General features: G+C 45.4%; 1 pseudogene across 1 annotated transcript in view; it reads right to left on the reverse strand.

Moving 5' to 3' along the window:
• LOC146838966 (uncharacterized) overlaps positions 1-15,474 on the reverse strand; it is a 59,369-nt pseudogene that overhangs the window by 13,251 nt on the left and 30,644 nt on the right. The window contains exon 2 of the transcript XR_014960751.1: positions 6,336-6,427. The product of XR_014960751.1 is annotated as an uncharacterized LOC146838966 (transcript). The remainder of the gene's footprint in view (positions 1-6,335; positions 6,428-15,474) is intronic.

Here is a 15,474-nt window from a genome sequence, read left to right on the forward strand (position 1 = left end):
ATGGCTGGAGAGGAATACACAGTATTGATGTGGAACGTCAACGGGTTGGGGAATAAAATCAAGCGTGGGCTGGTGTCCAATTACCTCAAACGACTTAAACCAGTCTTTGTCTTACTGCAGGAAACTCACCTTCTGGGCACACACTGTTCGTTTCTAGGTAGGGGGCAATATACCACAATGGCACATGCAGGCCTTACCCGTGGTTCTAGGGGAGTGGCGATTCTTGCGCGCAAGTCACCCCCTTTCAGGGTTGTACACAAATGGGAGGACCCAGAGGGCACATATGCAGCGGTCAGGGGGGTTTGGAATCATGCTTCTTCGTTGTTGGTTAATGTGTACGCCCCCCCATGTCTTCAACAACGTATGTTGGATAAGGTAGCTGGAATTCTTTTGCAAACAGGCCCTTCCACACATATTATTGGGGGTGATTTTAATGATGTATGCGCTCCCACCCTGGATCGAACGTTCGTGCGGGCAGGGTTGAACGAGGCCACTCCGCTAGCAAATTTCCAGGACATGTTGGGGTTAACAGATGGTTGAAAGAGTCGCCACCCGACTAGACGTGCGTATTCCTACTTTTCTGGAGCGCATAGCGTGTTCTCCAGGTTGGATTATCTTTTTGCCCCAGCTGGAGAGATTGTCCACATAGAGGAGGTAGAATATTTGGCCAGCGGTAGCTCCGATCATTCACCACTCTATTTGGAAGTGGGGAAATGAAAGAGCAGACATGCCACCTCCTGGAGGTTGAATGCAGGGGCCTTGAAAGATCCCCAAGTAGCCAAAGAAATCAGGGTAGAAGTGGAACTTTATTTTAGCGAAAACGATGGCTCAGTTCAATCGGCCATTACGCTCTGGGAAGCCTTCAAAACGGTGCTCCGTGACAGAGCGCAAAATATTATTGCCTATCAGAAACAACGTGAACTTCAGGTGCTCCTGCACTTAGAGGACAGGGTATTAGCACTTGAGAATGATGGGGGCTCAGTACTAGACACGCACACACTCCGTCAGATTGACATTACTAGAAGAGAATACCAAGCATTGGTCACTAAAGAGGTTCGGACACAACAGCTCGCTGTACAGCATCGATTATATGAAACTGGGGATCGAACGGGTAAATTATTGGCATGGTTGAGTAGGAAGGAGCAGGACGCTAGATGGGTTACGTCCATTAGGGAGGCAGATAGACATTACATCATGCCTCAAGACATCTCAAAGGCCTTCGCCCGATACTATACCACACTTTATGCGGCTCAACCAAGGGTTAGTGATGCGCAAATAACCGAATATCTTGCGGATATAACGCTCCCTTGTATTTCCCCTGAGGAGAAAGAGGCTTTGGACGTTGACATCACACTGGAAGAAATAACTGAAGCCATTAATAGAATAAAACTGGGGAAAACCCCGGGTCCCAACGGCCTCCCGGGAGAATTCTTTAAAAAACACAGCACTCTTCTGGCACCACATTTACTCAAGTTGTTTACAGAATCTAGAGATGTGGGACTGCTCCGTGCGGATCTCAGAACAGCAACAATAGTAGTGATACAGGATGGGAAACCCCCGGATGATTGTGGCTCCTGCAGCCCCATCTCATTGTTAAATGTAGAAACTAAAATCCTAGCTACTGCCCTCGCATCACGCCTTATTATGGTAATTACCTCACTCATTCACGATGATCAATATGGCTTTATGCCAAAGCGCGCTACTCGATATAATCTCCGCAGGGTCGCCAAATGGATAGACACCGTGAGAGCGCACACCTCCTCTTCTCCCTAGACGCTGACACTATTCATTGGCCTTTTATGATCCATGTGTTGGAGAAATATTGATTCGGTCCGGGTTTCCGAGAGTGGTTTGCATTGTCATACACATAACCCGAGGCCAGCGTCAGAGTCAACGGGGCCTTATCACACACTTGGCCAATTCAAAGGTGTACTCGGCAGGGTTGCCCCCTTTCCCCATTACTCTTTGCCCTTATTCTGGAGCCCCTTACGTGCGTCATCAGGGCCTCCCCTGGGTTAGGTGGTTTCGTAGATGACGCTAGACGGCTTGATGACGAACGCATATCTTTGTATGCGGATGATATTCTACTGTATGTGACTGACCCGAGTGTGACTCTTCCTCAAATCCTGCGGATTTTTTAGTTATATGGGAGACAGGCTGGATATCGAATCAATTGGAATAAATCGACCCTCTACCCACTCACTGTGAGGCTGGAGTCTCAGTCCTACCCGGAATGTCTCTCTTTGTCACCGGAAGGGTTCCCATATCTCGGCCTTTATATCACTACGGATGTCACTGAGAACCTAACCCGTAATGTTAAGAGAGTTTTCCTTAATTTTCAGAGTGATGTCACAAGATGGCGCAAACTTCCCCTCACTATCATGTATCATGGGACGGGCAGCCATATATAAAATGGTTACGCTTCCTCAGTTGCTCTATGTGCTGCAAAATACATACTGCAAAATTCCTGACGCATTGTTCAACCAAATAGACAGTGAACTGCGTCTACTCTTATGGGATGGAGTCTCCCCACAGGTAACACTCCAGACCTTGCAGAGGGGTCCATATAATGGGGGCCTGGCCCTCCCTGATATTAGGGCTTATTATAGGGCATCCTACCTTATTGTTATTAATGAATGGATTCACATTAGCAGAGACCATTCGACTTTTAGGCTAGAAAGACTGCAATTTCGTACACATACAAAACTCCATTACTTATATGGTGGTATGGGCAGTAGGCGACTACTTCCGGCGACCCAGAGAACGTTGGAAGCGTGGAAAAGTGCAGAATGGCAAATGCAGTGGGACAAGAAACGTACCAGAGAGACCCCACTATGGGAAGGCAACAGACTCCCTGAGATTGGGAAGCTTCGAGGTTTTAAAAACTGGGATTTTATTGGCATCTCTAAGGTAGGTGATCTCCTAGAGAGGGGAGTGCTGGCCTCATTTGCAACACTCAGAGATAGATATCAACTTAATGATACCCAGGTCTATGCATATCTCCGTTTGAAACACGCATAGATAGAGGAGGGATTAAAAGGGGAGTCCCTGCCTGAGTATGCACCGCTCGAAGGTCGCATTTTGCAGGAGGAGATTCCGGCTAAGGCTGTCTCATTCACCTATAAAACACTACTTAATAATATGCCGGACAAGCTTGGTCCACTGAGAATGAAATGGGAAAAGACTACGGGGGTATTAGAAGATATAGCCTGGGTGGCCGCTCTCATGCATCCACGGGAGGTAGCAATCAAACTTAGGCTACGCCTCATCTAATACAAGATTCTGCATCGAACATACTTCGATGGGGTCCGACTTCATAAAATAGGGAGAGCGGAAAATTCAAAATGTCTTAGATGTCATGGGGTGGATAGTACCTTTATCCATACACTATGGGAATGCCCTGAAATTCAGGAATATTGGGGAAGGATTGGGGGTGAGCTCAACAATATCCTTGACCTTCATCTTGAAATGGAGCCAAAATACCTACTTTTAGGTATTTCAACAGAGGTAGATATCCTTAGCCGAAAACTACTCTCAGCCAACTTGGGATTGGTGGTGACCAAACGGGACATAGTGAAGCACTGGGGGGCACAGCAGGTATTTTTTTATTTTTTTTTATCTAATGGATGGTTACAGTTCCTATAATATAAGAGAGAAGTGACAGCCTGCAGGTAAGCTGTGGATAGAAGGGAATGTCTCCAAAGGTAGGGTGAGTGTGCAGAGTGAGGAGGGAATACTCCTAGTGGTAGTACTGTGTGCCCTCACACACCCTCGCGGATGTATAGCATCATCATTGGGCACGGTTGCTCCTCGTGGGGGTGGCGCTGCAGTCCCTCACGGGCCCTTGGTTAGGGGCTCTCTGGTGGAGTTCTTTTAAGGAGTTGCCGCATTTGTGAGTGAGGGTATGTGGGTAGAAATGTGCTAGTGAGTGTAAGATTAAAAATGAAACAGGGAACTAAAATATTTTAATCATGAGTTCCCTGGTCCAAACTAAAAACACTCGGGGATGGAGATGCACTGTAGTGCTGTTCAAAGAGGGGAATCAAGACCAAATAAAAGTCCCACTTCTCTCGACCCGATTGGTGTGTTAACAAAGGTGGTTTAATGAAAGGTCAACGTGTTTCACGCTATAAAATGGTCCCTAATGGATCCCAGAGCGCTTCGTCAGGACCGGGAAAGTGTGTTAGAGAATGGGTTTCGGGTAAAGACTGCCCGTAATCCCACTCGTTACCTAGGTCTGGTATGCTTGACAGTTAGTGTCCAGAATCCGTTATTATACGTCAATCCTGTTCACAGCCCTCTCCTCCTTGATGATGGGCTCCGTCAGCAATGCCGCGGAGTAAGGATATCTGTGCACCTTACGCCTCGGGGAAACCTACCCGTGCGGTTGCACTGCCGGTTACCCACACTTAAAGAATGGAGGACATGCCTAGACTTGTACATGGTGGTAGAGCACGTGACATATAAAGCTAGGGGCTGCCCTCGGAAATTCAAGAAGATATGGGGGCCTTGGATGAAGCACTACGGCTTAGAATTGGAAGGGGTAACAGAGGGTGGGGGAACACCGTCATGAGGAATGGAGGAAGACCCTTAATTGTTGTATCCTATGTTCCTATTGACGCCACACGGGAAGTTTGTAACTTTACAATATGCTCTATACAACACGGATTCTTTTGTGTCACTCAATGTACTGCCTTGCAATGGACATTTACTGTGAACGTATACCTGATGAAACTACAATGGATTATCCACTATTGTCGGTCAAATATTTATGCTTTGTTTTCTATGTTATTTTTCGATTAGAACAAAATAAGATAAAGATCCCTTGATACTGTTGTTGCGATGGTTATCATTGATTATTATTGCCTGCCTTACCTGTGTCTCTCACGGGCGGCTCCTCCATTGGAGGGAAGGAGCGTCACCCCACTTAAATGCACCCGAGAAAACACCCAGAGACGAAAAATACAGTATTAATGAAGTTAATTCATTACCATTTAATTGTTTGTCAACCCGTCATGACTCAGGAAGGGGTGGGGCCTGATGAGCGGCAGCAGTGGTTGGCTGCCTGTGCACTCGTTTATAGTGCGCATGTCTCTTTGGATGGTCTTCTTGTGACGGGCAGCCTAAAATTGGCATTATAATTTTCAACCTGAGATGATACCGACACCACAATCTGTGTGTTGTCAGCGTAAGAGAGCACGGACAGGCCAAAACTCCCAATAAGCTGTAACAAAGGGGTGACATATACATTGAAAAGTGTAGGACTTAGGGCTGAGCCCTGTGGCAACCCACATGGGAGGGAGAAGGGATGGGATTTTACCTCTCCCATCTCGACCCACTGTTGCCTGTTTTCAAGAAAAGAGCTCAGCAGCGATAGTGCTGTGCTCCTGAAGCCCAGCGCGTGCAGGCGTTTCCTAAGGAGGCCATGGGGGACTGTATCAAAGGCGGCAAAGAGATCGAGTCGAATTAGTGCCACTCTGCAGCCCTTGTCCACTCTCCCTCTGATTTCCTCCGATGCGACCACCAGTGTGGACTCGGTGCAGTGGTTAGCTCTGAAACAATGCTGTGCCGGATCCAGCAGTCGATGGGCATCCAGAAAGGTCAGCATCTCTGCGTTAATGGCCTTCTCTAAGACCTTAGCAAGGAACAGGAGTCGAGAGATAGTTCTATAACTGTCCAACAAGTTAAGGTCCAGAGGGGTTTTCTTCACTAGTGGAAGAATAGAGGCCTTTTTCCAGATGTCAGGGTATAGCCCAGTGCTCAGTACTTGGTTCAGAAGATCTGGGATACATATATCCTTAACCTAGAAGCCAAGAACGACATTAGACCACCATGAAGGAACTATGTCCGGGACCTCATGAATGCATAACTTCTGTACAATTGTACATATGTATGATGTATATCCTCCTGTCCATGCAGTCTCTGTTCCCCTGTGGACTGTGGGGCCGGGAGCCGGTCTGGCAGGTGGCATGGATTAGTTGATCTAACATTATGTGTTCCCTTCAACCTCCCCCTTACACTTCCTTATAATTTGTTTTATTGACGCACTGCCTGCGATTAGGATTGGCATGTTTTATAGTCCTCACTGTACTCCTCGCCTTGTGACCACCCTTTTCCTTAGCAGAACTTGCTCCGACACTGATGTTAATGGGAATGCTGCCCAACCATGATGTGTTTACATATGTCACATATGTTATGTCATTGATGTTCCCTGCAACCTGTATCCCTCAATGGGTTTCCTTTTGTTGATGTCTTAAAAGAATAAAAAATAAATTTAAAAAACACTTTAAACAGCTGTAATCAAATATTTGTGAGATAATGAGATGCAAACATACCTCCATCCTGCACATCCTGGGACTAGACTACTGGAAAGCAATCAATGGGAAATGAGACAGGTTTGGAGGTGAGCAAAACACTGAAACATTACCTGAAAGAGCAAATTCAAAAAAGAGAGTTAGGAGAAGATAGATGTATATTAGAAATGGGAAAAGGAACAAGCAAGAGAAGTAAATAAACTCAACATTCTTTGGATAAACACCAGCCCTGTGAATTTTTACGAAGCAAAAGTGTTTTAAAAGTTTGTAAAACACTGAAAAACACCACAATTTAGAACCCACAGAAATTGAAAATACAAAAGCCTATGCATCTTGTTTTTAATGTGCCTTATCAGAGAAGAGGACTTGCTGCATGCACGGGAGGATTAACTATGAGATTTAGTGTGCCCTGAAGGTGCACCAGGCGCAGTTTTCCGTAGTCATGCATTCCAATGGGCTCTGGGAAGAGCAGTCATTTTGTAACTGCGTTTAACTTGCATGCTGATAAAGCAAGGGTTGAAATGCAAAATACTCGAGAATTTCTGGCTCTTTACACTTAGGAAAATCTAAATTCTGAGCATGCATACAACACATAATGTGAAGTGCGCACTTGGATGAGAACAAACAGATGGCAGACAAGAAAAGAAGTGGAATAGAGCAAATGGAAGAGAAAGAAGCTAATTTGACACGACATCAGGCAGAGATGTCCCCTTTCACCCATACTCTTCCTGATAGCCCCGGAGCCCCTCACATTCACCCTATACTGCTCAGAAGACATTTGGGGAACTGAAACCAAAGCCGGCAACCTGGAAATTATGCTGTAAGCGGACGACGTACTCCTCACTTTAGCCTCCTCAGCACGTTCGCTGCCAGCACTCATGTCCACCATATCAGACTTTGAAGCGTTTTTCAGGTACAAAATGAACTGGATCAAAAGTTGGGAAACAGAGACAAGTTACATTAATGACGCAACAGGGCATAACATAGTCAAATCTAATTCCCCACCGGCTTGCCTCCTAGGCGTATTTCCTAAACCTAAAGCCAATATGATTTCCTCAGGATGTGCAGATATAGCCCTGGCTCTTGCACAATGCTAGATAACCCTATTTTGGAACCCCTCAGGGGACTCTCACTCCAAGAGTGGGGAAATGAACTAATCAAATGGGCCACATGCGAGGAAACAAAACTAAAAGCCGAAGCACAGAAGGGGCTGAGGAGTCCAGACCACACACCGGCATGGGAATTGACTCTTCAAGATTGTCCCCATATAGATGATACAGCTGATTACTCCTGCTGTTGGACGATGACTCCACTGAGGAGGAAAAGATCGTCACACACCAGGTGATCCAGATGTAGCAGCTAGGTCGTTCCTGAGGGGGCCCTCAAAACCTTTGAAACTCTCCGGGAGGAATTCAACCTCTCCAAATTCCAGTTTTACCAGCAGTTGAACTGTGCCCTGAAGACCTCCAGAGTCAATCAAACATTATCTCGGACTCTACTACTAATTCCTACTGAGACAAATTGAGCAAATAAAGGAAACTTATCAGTGGGCTCTACACTACACTAATTGAAGATCTTTTTCCGGGCAGCTGCAATCTAAACAGGCTTTGTGTCGGCCCTAAATATCCTCCAGCATCCTGCCCCTCTGGAGAGGGATCAGCCCTTGCTGGTGGCTGGCTACCTGCCCCCCATCACTCCGTCCTGCTGCTGGACCCACCATGAGTTGAGAAGGGGGTCAAAAACGCGGGCAGTGGCCATTGAACAGACATTGAGGAGGAGTGGTCATCCCACGGAGACTCCTGCTGCGGCGGATGGGGACAGGGGGGTGGAACTCGGCTCTCTCCCCCACTGCTGCTGGCTCCCCTGAGAGAGGAGATGGGGCTGAGAATACCTGCCAAGACCTCGGAGTGGACCGTGAGGGTGGCAGTCACCCACTGACACTCCGTTGGAGCTGCGAAAGGTGGATAGGCACATCCCTCATCTTTTGCCTCCTATATACGTGAGGCGGCCTTCCCCTCACACTAATCCTGACCCACTGTGGGAGACTAGAAGGGAAGAGGACCAACCAGGCGATGACTCTAGATAATGACGGCATACTCCTTGCTGACAGACACAGGGGTGAGGAGTGGGGGGGAGTGGCATTGATTTGGCTCTGCACCGCAACGGTGGCAACCAATTGTCCTGGGGCAGAGGCTGAGGACGTGTGAGTGCCCAAGGAAATAAATACTCATGCTGGATATTCGATTGCCAACATGGTGAAGGAGAAGGCTGCAGGGGGCCAGGGAAAGATAGATAAATACACCAAACTGGTGGCACATAGCTGGTCAGTAGAGGTAGGAGCACTGGGCCTTCCCTACTACCACAGGTTTCCCCAGCAGCAGTACTCCTAGTGATCAAAGACAACCACAACGACTTGACAGACAAGATTTATGGGGTAAGGATCTCGCTCCTCCATCAATAATTGCGCAACTTTTCCTTGCAAGCTATGGAGGTAGAGAGGCGCATTTCCTCCCTGCAAGTTGTGGCAGGCACCACTACACGAGCAGAAAAGACTGAATGAGCCGACAACACTCCTCGAACACCGTATGGAAGATGCAGAAGGCCGATCATGAAGAAATAATCTGTGGCTGGTGGGACTGCCGAAGTGCGCAGAAGGACAACAAACCGGTTAGACTGGTTTAAAACATGGATTCCAGACAGAGGGCCATTCCCATGCTTTACTATAGAGAGGGCTCACCGGACGAAGGCACCAAGACTGCCTCCGTCATCATCTGGAGGGAAGTACCCTTTTTGGATGGTCACCCCCACACTTTTTGTTCCAGATGCTGTTGGTTATGACTAGGAAAGTGCACTGGAGCAGGCTGAAATTGCTATATGTGAATTGGTATCAAGGACTTTAACCCCCTTATAGGTCACTAGTACATGGTATCAATGATTCCCAGGGCATGGGTGTTAAAGGGGTCACCAGGGCCTGAATCACTATTTATGACACCCTGAGTAGCCCAAGTAAATTACTAACAAGAGGCCTGCCATTGCAGACTGCAGAAGAGTGTAAACTGCTTGATCTCGACTCTGCCTTCACCATGTGTGGTAAAGTCAAACACGAGTTTTAATATCCTCCTAAAGAAGGCCTCCTGAGGCAGACAAATGGCTTGGCATGCTTTGGCCCGAGGATCCGAGTAAACTCCGAGCTGAGCTAAAGCCAGGCATCCTTCACTGGCTCACCCACCTCTATAAATTAATGGAAATTAAGGACACAAAGACATAGTAAGGATGTTATTTGACTATCTAGAAAAAAAATTGATGAAGCAGGAGTACCAACACCATGGAGCAGAACTTCTTGTTTCAAGATTCATAACTTTTTCACTACATCATATTTTAGTGAGTGTATTATGAGACTGGGTGTTCCACCCCCAAGGGTCAAATGAAACGATCATTCTTTTACAATGCAGTTTTATCCTCACATACTTACTACCAGTGTTTAGTTTAATTAAAGTTTCCATCTGGCTAACTACACAATGGGGTTGTGAGTCGTTGCCAATGTGCTGTGGAAACTGTCCAGACTAATGAAAGATTTCACAACCAGCACATTTTGGTAAAGCGAAGATTAAATGCTAAGTCTCATCGTGAGATGGCTAAAATATTCCATTGCCCCATGTCTCGCGGTGAAGATTGGGTGTTAGAGTCTGCCCATCACAGTGAATTGTGCAACTTGTTGAGGGGTTTGTCATGTATTGTTTATAGCACATGCTACCTTATCCGAGCCTGAATCTAAGCACTACTAATGTTATCAGATAAGGGCCTGATTGCATGGATTGGGGCATATAATTTTCTTATTTTCCTTATTTAAGTTGGGAAAAACCCCGTCTTCAGTGCTAAATCCTTCTACCTCTTCATGTGATGGACCTTGTAAATGTGTATTAGGCATCAAGGAGCAAAACAAACTTCTCAAACTTAAATTTCATTTACAGTTAAAGTTCAGTCAATGATGAGAGTTGTATTGTAGTTTAAAAGCTTTATTTCGCATTTAGAAATTAGTAAAGTTATTTTCTCTGTTTTTATCTTTAATTCCTTCGGTCCATAATCAAATGAGTTTACAGAAATCTCATCAAGGAAAAGGCTTAGAACCAAGCATCAATTGCATTTAAGTGCATTCCAGAAAGGAAACACTTCCCTATTCTATAGAATAGGGTTAGAGTGTAAAATCAAAGGAGCATAAAGCTTCAAAACCAAATTAGAGCAACAGAACTTCCCATAAAGAGTAGTTCATAAGACTCAGCCGGGCCCCAATAAATCAAAGTAAATCAGCAAACAGTTGCAGCAGCAATCTGTCAAATCAAATAAGAAAAGCAATACGAGGGGAAACGGCAGCAGCAATCTGTCAAATCAGACAAGAAAAGGAATACAACGAGGGGAAACAGCAGCAGCAATCTGTCAAATGAAATAAGAAAAGCAATACAACGAGGGGAAATGGCAGCAGCAATCTGTCAAATCAAATAAGAGAAGGAATACAACGAGGGGAAACGGCAGCAGCAGCAATCTGTCAAATCAAATAAAAGGAATACAACGAGGGGAAATGGCAGCAGCAATCTGTCAAATCAAACAAGAGAAGGAATACAGCGAGGGGAAACGGCAGCAGCAATCTGTCAAATCAAACAAGAGAAGGAATACAACGAGGGGAAACAGCAGCAGCAATCTGTCAAATCAAATAAGAAAAGCAATACAACGAGGGGAAATGGCAGCAGCAATCTGTCAAATCAAATAAGAGAAGGAATACAACGAGGGGAAACGCAGCAGCAGCAATCTGTCAAATCAAATAAAAGGAATACAACGAGGGGAAATGGCAGCAGCAATCTGTCAAATCAAATAACAGAAGGAATACAACTAGGGGAAACGGCAGCAGCAATCTGTCAAATCAAATAACAGAAGGAATACAACGAGGGGAAACGGCAGCAGCAATCTGTCAAATCAAATAACAGAAGGAATACAACTAGGGGAAACGGCAGCAGCAGTTGCCACAACCGTCAAGGGTCTGGGCTCGAAAGGGAATAAGAGTAAGAGTTGTAACTACCTAGGAACACACACCAAAATAAAAGTCGAAAAACATATGTCGAAAACATTGTAACAGGCGTCTTCCTTCACAGGCCAATAGGATGGCAGGATTCTTCAGTAGCAAACTCAATTCCACCGCTCCCAAGGAAATACAGGCAGCTTATACTTTTTATCGCAGTGTTAGCTACAGACAGTCTTACGTAGATTCTGGAAACATCAGGCACGGTTCCCATTGGTCTCAAACACCAATCGACCTTCTACATCACTACTTGTTTCAGTGCGAGACAATGAATTAATAACTAGATGAGCCTGACACTAAGACAAACATGAAGGCACTGATCGATCCCATCAAAGAAACACTATGTGTCCAGTTCAATTCAGGGACCAATTGAGGAACAAATCATCACATCGGGATTCATTCACAACTTTATCTAAGCTTCAAGCACCGTTCATTATTATCGAGGAAAGTCAACTTAAAAAACAGCAATAAGTCAGAGCAACGATTATAAACATCCACCTCCCTCTATTTGGAACCGCAAGAAAAAGCTTGGTGGGCCAGTAGACACAACAAAGAATAAAAAAGAAAAACGGCCCCCTACTCCATGGTAAAGAACTTCCGGGTGTGAAGGTCACTATTGATTTTGTTTTACCAAAGCACAAAAAGGTTTGCTGAGTGGCCGTTTAAAACATGGCAGCCACCGAGTAAACTTTAATGTTAATTTAGATGAATTTGTTAAGCACACAAATACCAAAGGGTGTCTTGGAGCTGGTAGTTCACAGTGAGCAAGGACCTCTATTTATTGAACAACCAAGTTTTCAGGGCCGTCCTAAAGGCAGACAGAGGGGGTAAGTGTTCTAATGGCTATGGGGAGACTGTTCCAGAGTTTAATGGCTGCGACTATGAATGGGGCGCCATTTCCCACTGGTACAGTCTTAGCTAGTTCGGCTCAGGGGCCACGCTTGGAGCACCATCCTGTTGGCCGTAATACTCCCATCTGCCATTGCAACCCGGGGCCAGCTCTTGGTTCTACTTCACAGTGTGACTTAATAATACCAGCATTTTTAAAGCGTGCCGCAACCTCAGGTGAGGTGTGCCGGTGCTGCGGGGGCGTCGGGAAGATTAAGCGAGCTATTGCCCAGAGTCCTATGGTGCTGGGCTAACCTGGGCTTTAAACAATTATATCCGCACACTTTTAATCTACGAGTTCAGAACTGGGTTTGGGCCACTAGGATGCTTGACTGATGTGGACTGACTTCGGAATGGTTTTAACAAGCCTGCTAGTGCCACCACGGATGGTGAACATGGTATGGGGATGCATCTCGGGGAACAGGCTTTGAATTCTGATCGTGCAAGTCCATCGCCCTCCATCCCCATTCCTTGTGCAGCTAGTGGCCCCCATATGGATGAAGGCCCCGTAATTTCATTGTGCTCCAGCCCTGTGTTAATTGAAAACAGTGTTAACGTTGCCTCCACCCGGAAGTCCCTTGGAGATGCCACACATCAGCTGAAAATGCTTTCCAGGAATATTGCCGGGTTATCCAACAAGAAGGACGATGATGACTGGGTTGCCCTAATTTCAGAGTAAGACTTGATAATAAAATTAAGTATTGGGGGACTGGTTCAGTCCTGTCAGATGAAGGACGCTACAACTCTCTGGGGGCTGGTTAAGGAAATTGGCTTCCCAGGCCCAAGTATTGATGATTTGGTTATTATCACCATCAGCCCAGAGGCTTCGGTGCCTTATATTGCTCAGACTTGTCTCAAATGGGCCCTGGAGGTAGCGGTGAAATCGCCAATCAATATTAATTTTCCACTGGATGAGATTTGGGAAGCCATTATGAAGTCTCTATCGAATAAGGCTCCAGGGCCAGATGGGGTCCCCATGGACATTTATAAAGCAGTCCCAGAATTATGGGCCCCGTTAATATGCAACTGTTTCAATACCTTTACTATCACTGGCCTCCCGACTCGTGGTACGCTGCCTCTACCATGCCTATCTTCAAAAAAGGTGATTTGTAGTCTCCTAGTTGTTATCGCCCAATCTCACTGTTGGATTCTGCTATTAAAAAATCCAGGGAGGGTGGTGTTGGAGCATTTGTTGTCTTGGGTCAGAGAGTAGAACCTACTGTTGGATGTGCAATATGGGTTACAGGAGGGGCTGTGCACCATAAAGCAATGCCTAACTTTGCATTTGCTTATTAGCAGATATACCATTGCAAGGAAGGGCTCCCTCTGCCTAGCCTTTATGGACCTGTTGCACGCCTTCGAAAGTGTGGTAAGATCTAAATTGTGGTCCTTGCTGGAGAGTATGGGGGTGGATCCAGGGTGTGTCCAAATCTAGCGGGCCCTGCACTTTGACCTTTCCATGTCTGTTAGATTTGGCCTTGCTGGGTAATGTAGCGGTAGTTTTCCGCTGGGGTGTTCGGCAAGGGTGAGTACTGGCCCCAAATTTATTCTTATTTTACATCAATGGCCTTGAGGACGTGTTATCTAATTATAACGCTGCCCTATGTGGGCACGAAAAAAGTCCTGGTGTTCCTTTATGCGGATGACTCTGTTTTGCTGGTAAGAACACACAAGAGCTTTAATACCTCTTTTCAGGTCGTCAACTTCATGGATTCTTTGGGGTTAGTCACAAACCGTTCTAAAACCTTCACTATGTTTTGTGGCCTCAAATCTGTGGAGATGAAGAGTGTATTCCTGCAGGGCCGTCCTGTTGCTACTACACAGGATTTTTCCTATCTGGGAGGGGTTTTTGTTCTAGAGGTAGTTGGGCCCCTGTAAATATAAAACCTCCCAAAGGTTTTCCAACGCTGCGGGCTATATTTATAATTCAGCCTCACACATTGGAAAAAAACCTTTGGCTTCTCTTTTGGAAGTTTTTAGGAGCAAGTGTTTACTGATCCTTACAGGCTGGTATTAGGGGCTTTGCAAACAGCCTTGCTCTGCAGACAGAATAGGGTTTTGTGACGTATCTTAAGTGTACCCCCTGCTTGCGCTACATATATTTTTCATCAGGAGTTGGGGGTTCAGTATGTTGAAGATCATGTTAAACTGGCCCCTTGGTGTTCTGGTGTAACATATGGGCTAATTCCCCCACAGGTTTTAATAGGAAGGTGATCTCGGATTGTCTAGCCTGAGACAGAGGTCTGGCTATACCTTGGATATACTATGTTAAGCAGGAATTGATCATCTTGCGGAAACCAGAACTCTTTTCTTCCCCGTCCGCTATTACCATGTCTGATGCTACCTGGGTAAAGAAAACATTTCTTGCCAGGACAATGCAGCGTAGAGAGGCTTTGGAATTAGTCAAAACCATAGGTAAGGAGTATGGGCATCTACAGACTACCCCCAATATGAAGCCATACTGTCTTGGGTGGATTCCACCTGGGACAGAGTTCTTTTAACTAGATTTAGTCCTGGAATTATAAGGTGGCATGTGAATTTTCCTTTGGGCCAGTTTGACCCAAATAAGGTATTAATTTGTCCCTGTGACAAGTCCTCACCCCAGAGTTTGCTTCATCTTATTTGCTTTTGAAAATACTAATTGGTACTCTCTAAGAGGTTTTTAAAACCCCTAATTCAAGGCTGTAGTATCAGAAGATGTGCTGAGGCTTTGCTTTCTCTGCATGGGCTAAATTCCTCTACAGTGTGTGGCCCTATTTGTTCCTTTTTAAAGGGTGATATTGCAAGGAGAAAACATATGTTGTTTTGAGAGCTTGATCGGGGCTTGTTTATTCGATGATGGTGGGGCACATAGTCCTTTGGCAGGTTTTCCTTTTAACGTGTTTGCGTGGGGATTTGATTGTGTTTTTATTGGTCATATTTATTTTAATTTGTTATTATGAGATTTTTTTTTAAGGTGATTATGACTTTGTATTTTAACAATGCATTTTATCTTTGTGATGTGCTTTTATGGCTGTGTTTCACTGCTGGAATTAAATGTATCTAAGCTCAGCTAATCATGTTATCTAGCATGTTTTTACTCATGTTCATTTTCAGCTCTTAATCTGTAAATTATGCAGCTTTGGGAATAAAGGGACTTCTCATATCTTTCATATTACCAAAGCCTAAACAGGTAGTTTGCTGCACAATCGTTAAGAAAAT

Source organism: Triturus cristatus, chromosome 4_2 (assembly GCF_964204655.1).
Source record: "Triturus cristatus chromosome 4_2, aTriCri1.1, whole genome shotgun sequence".
Lineage (NCBI taxonomy): Eukaryota > Metazoa > Chordata > Amphibia > Caudata > Salamandridae > Triturus > Triturus cristatus.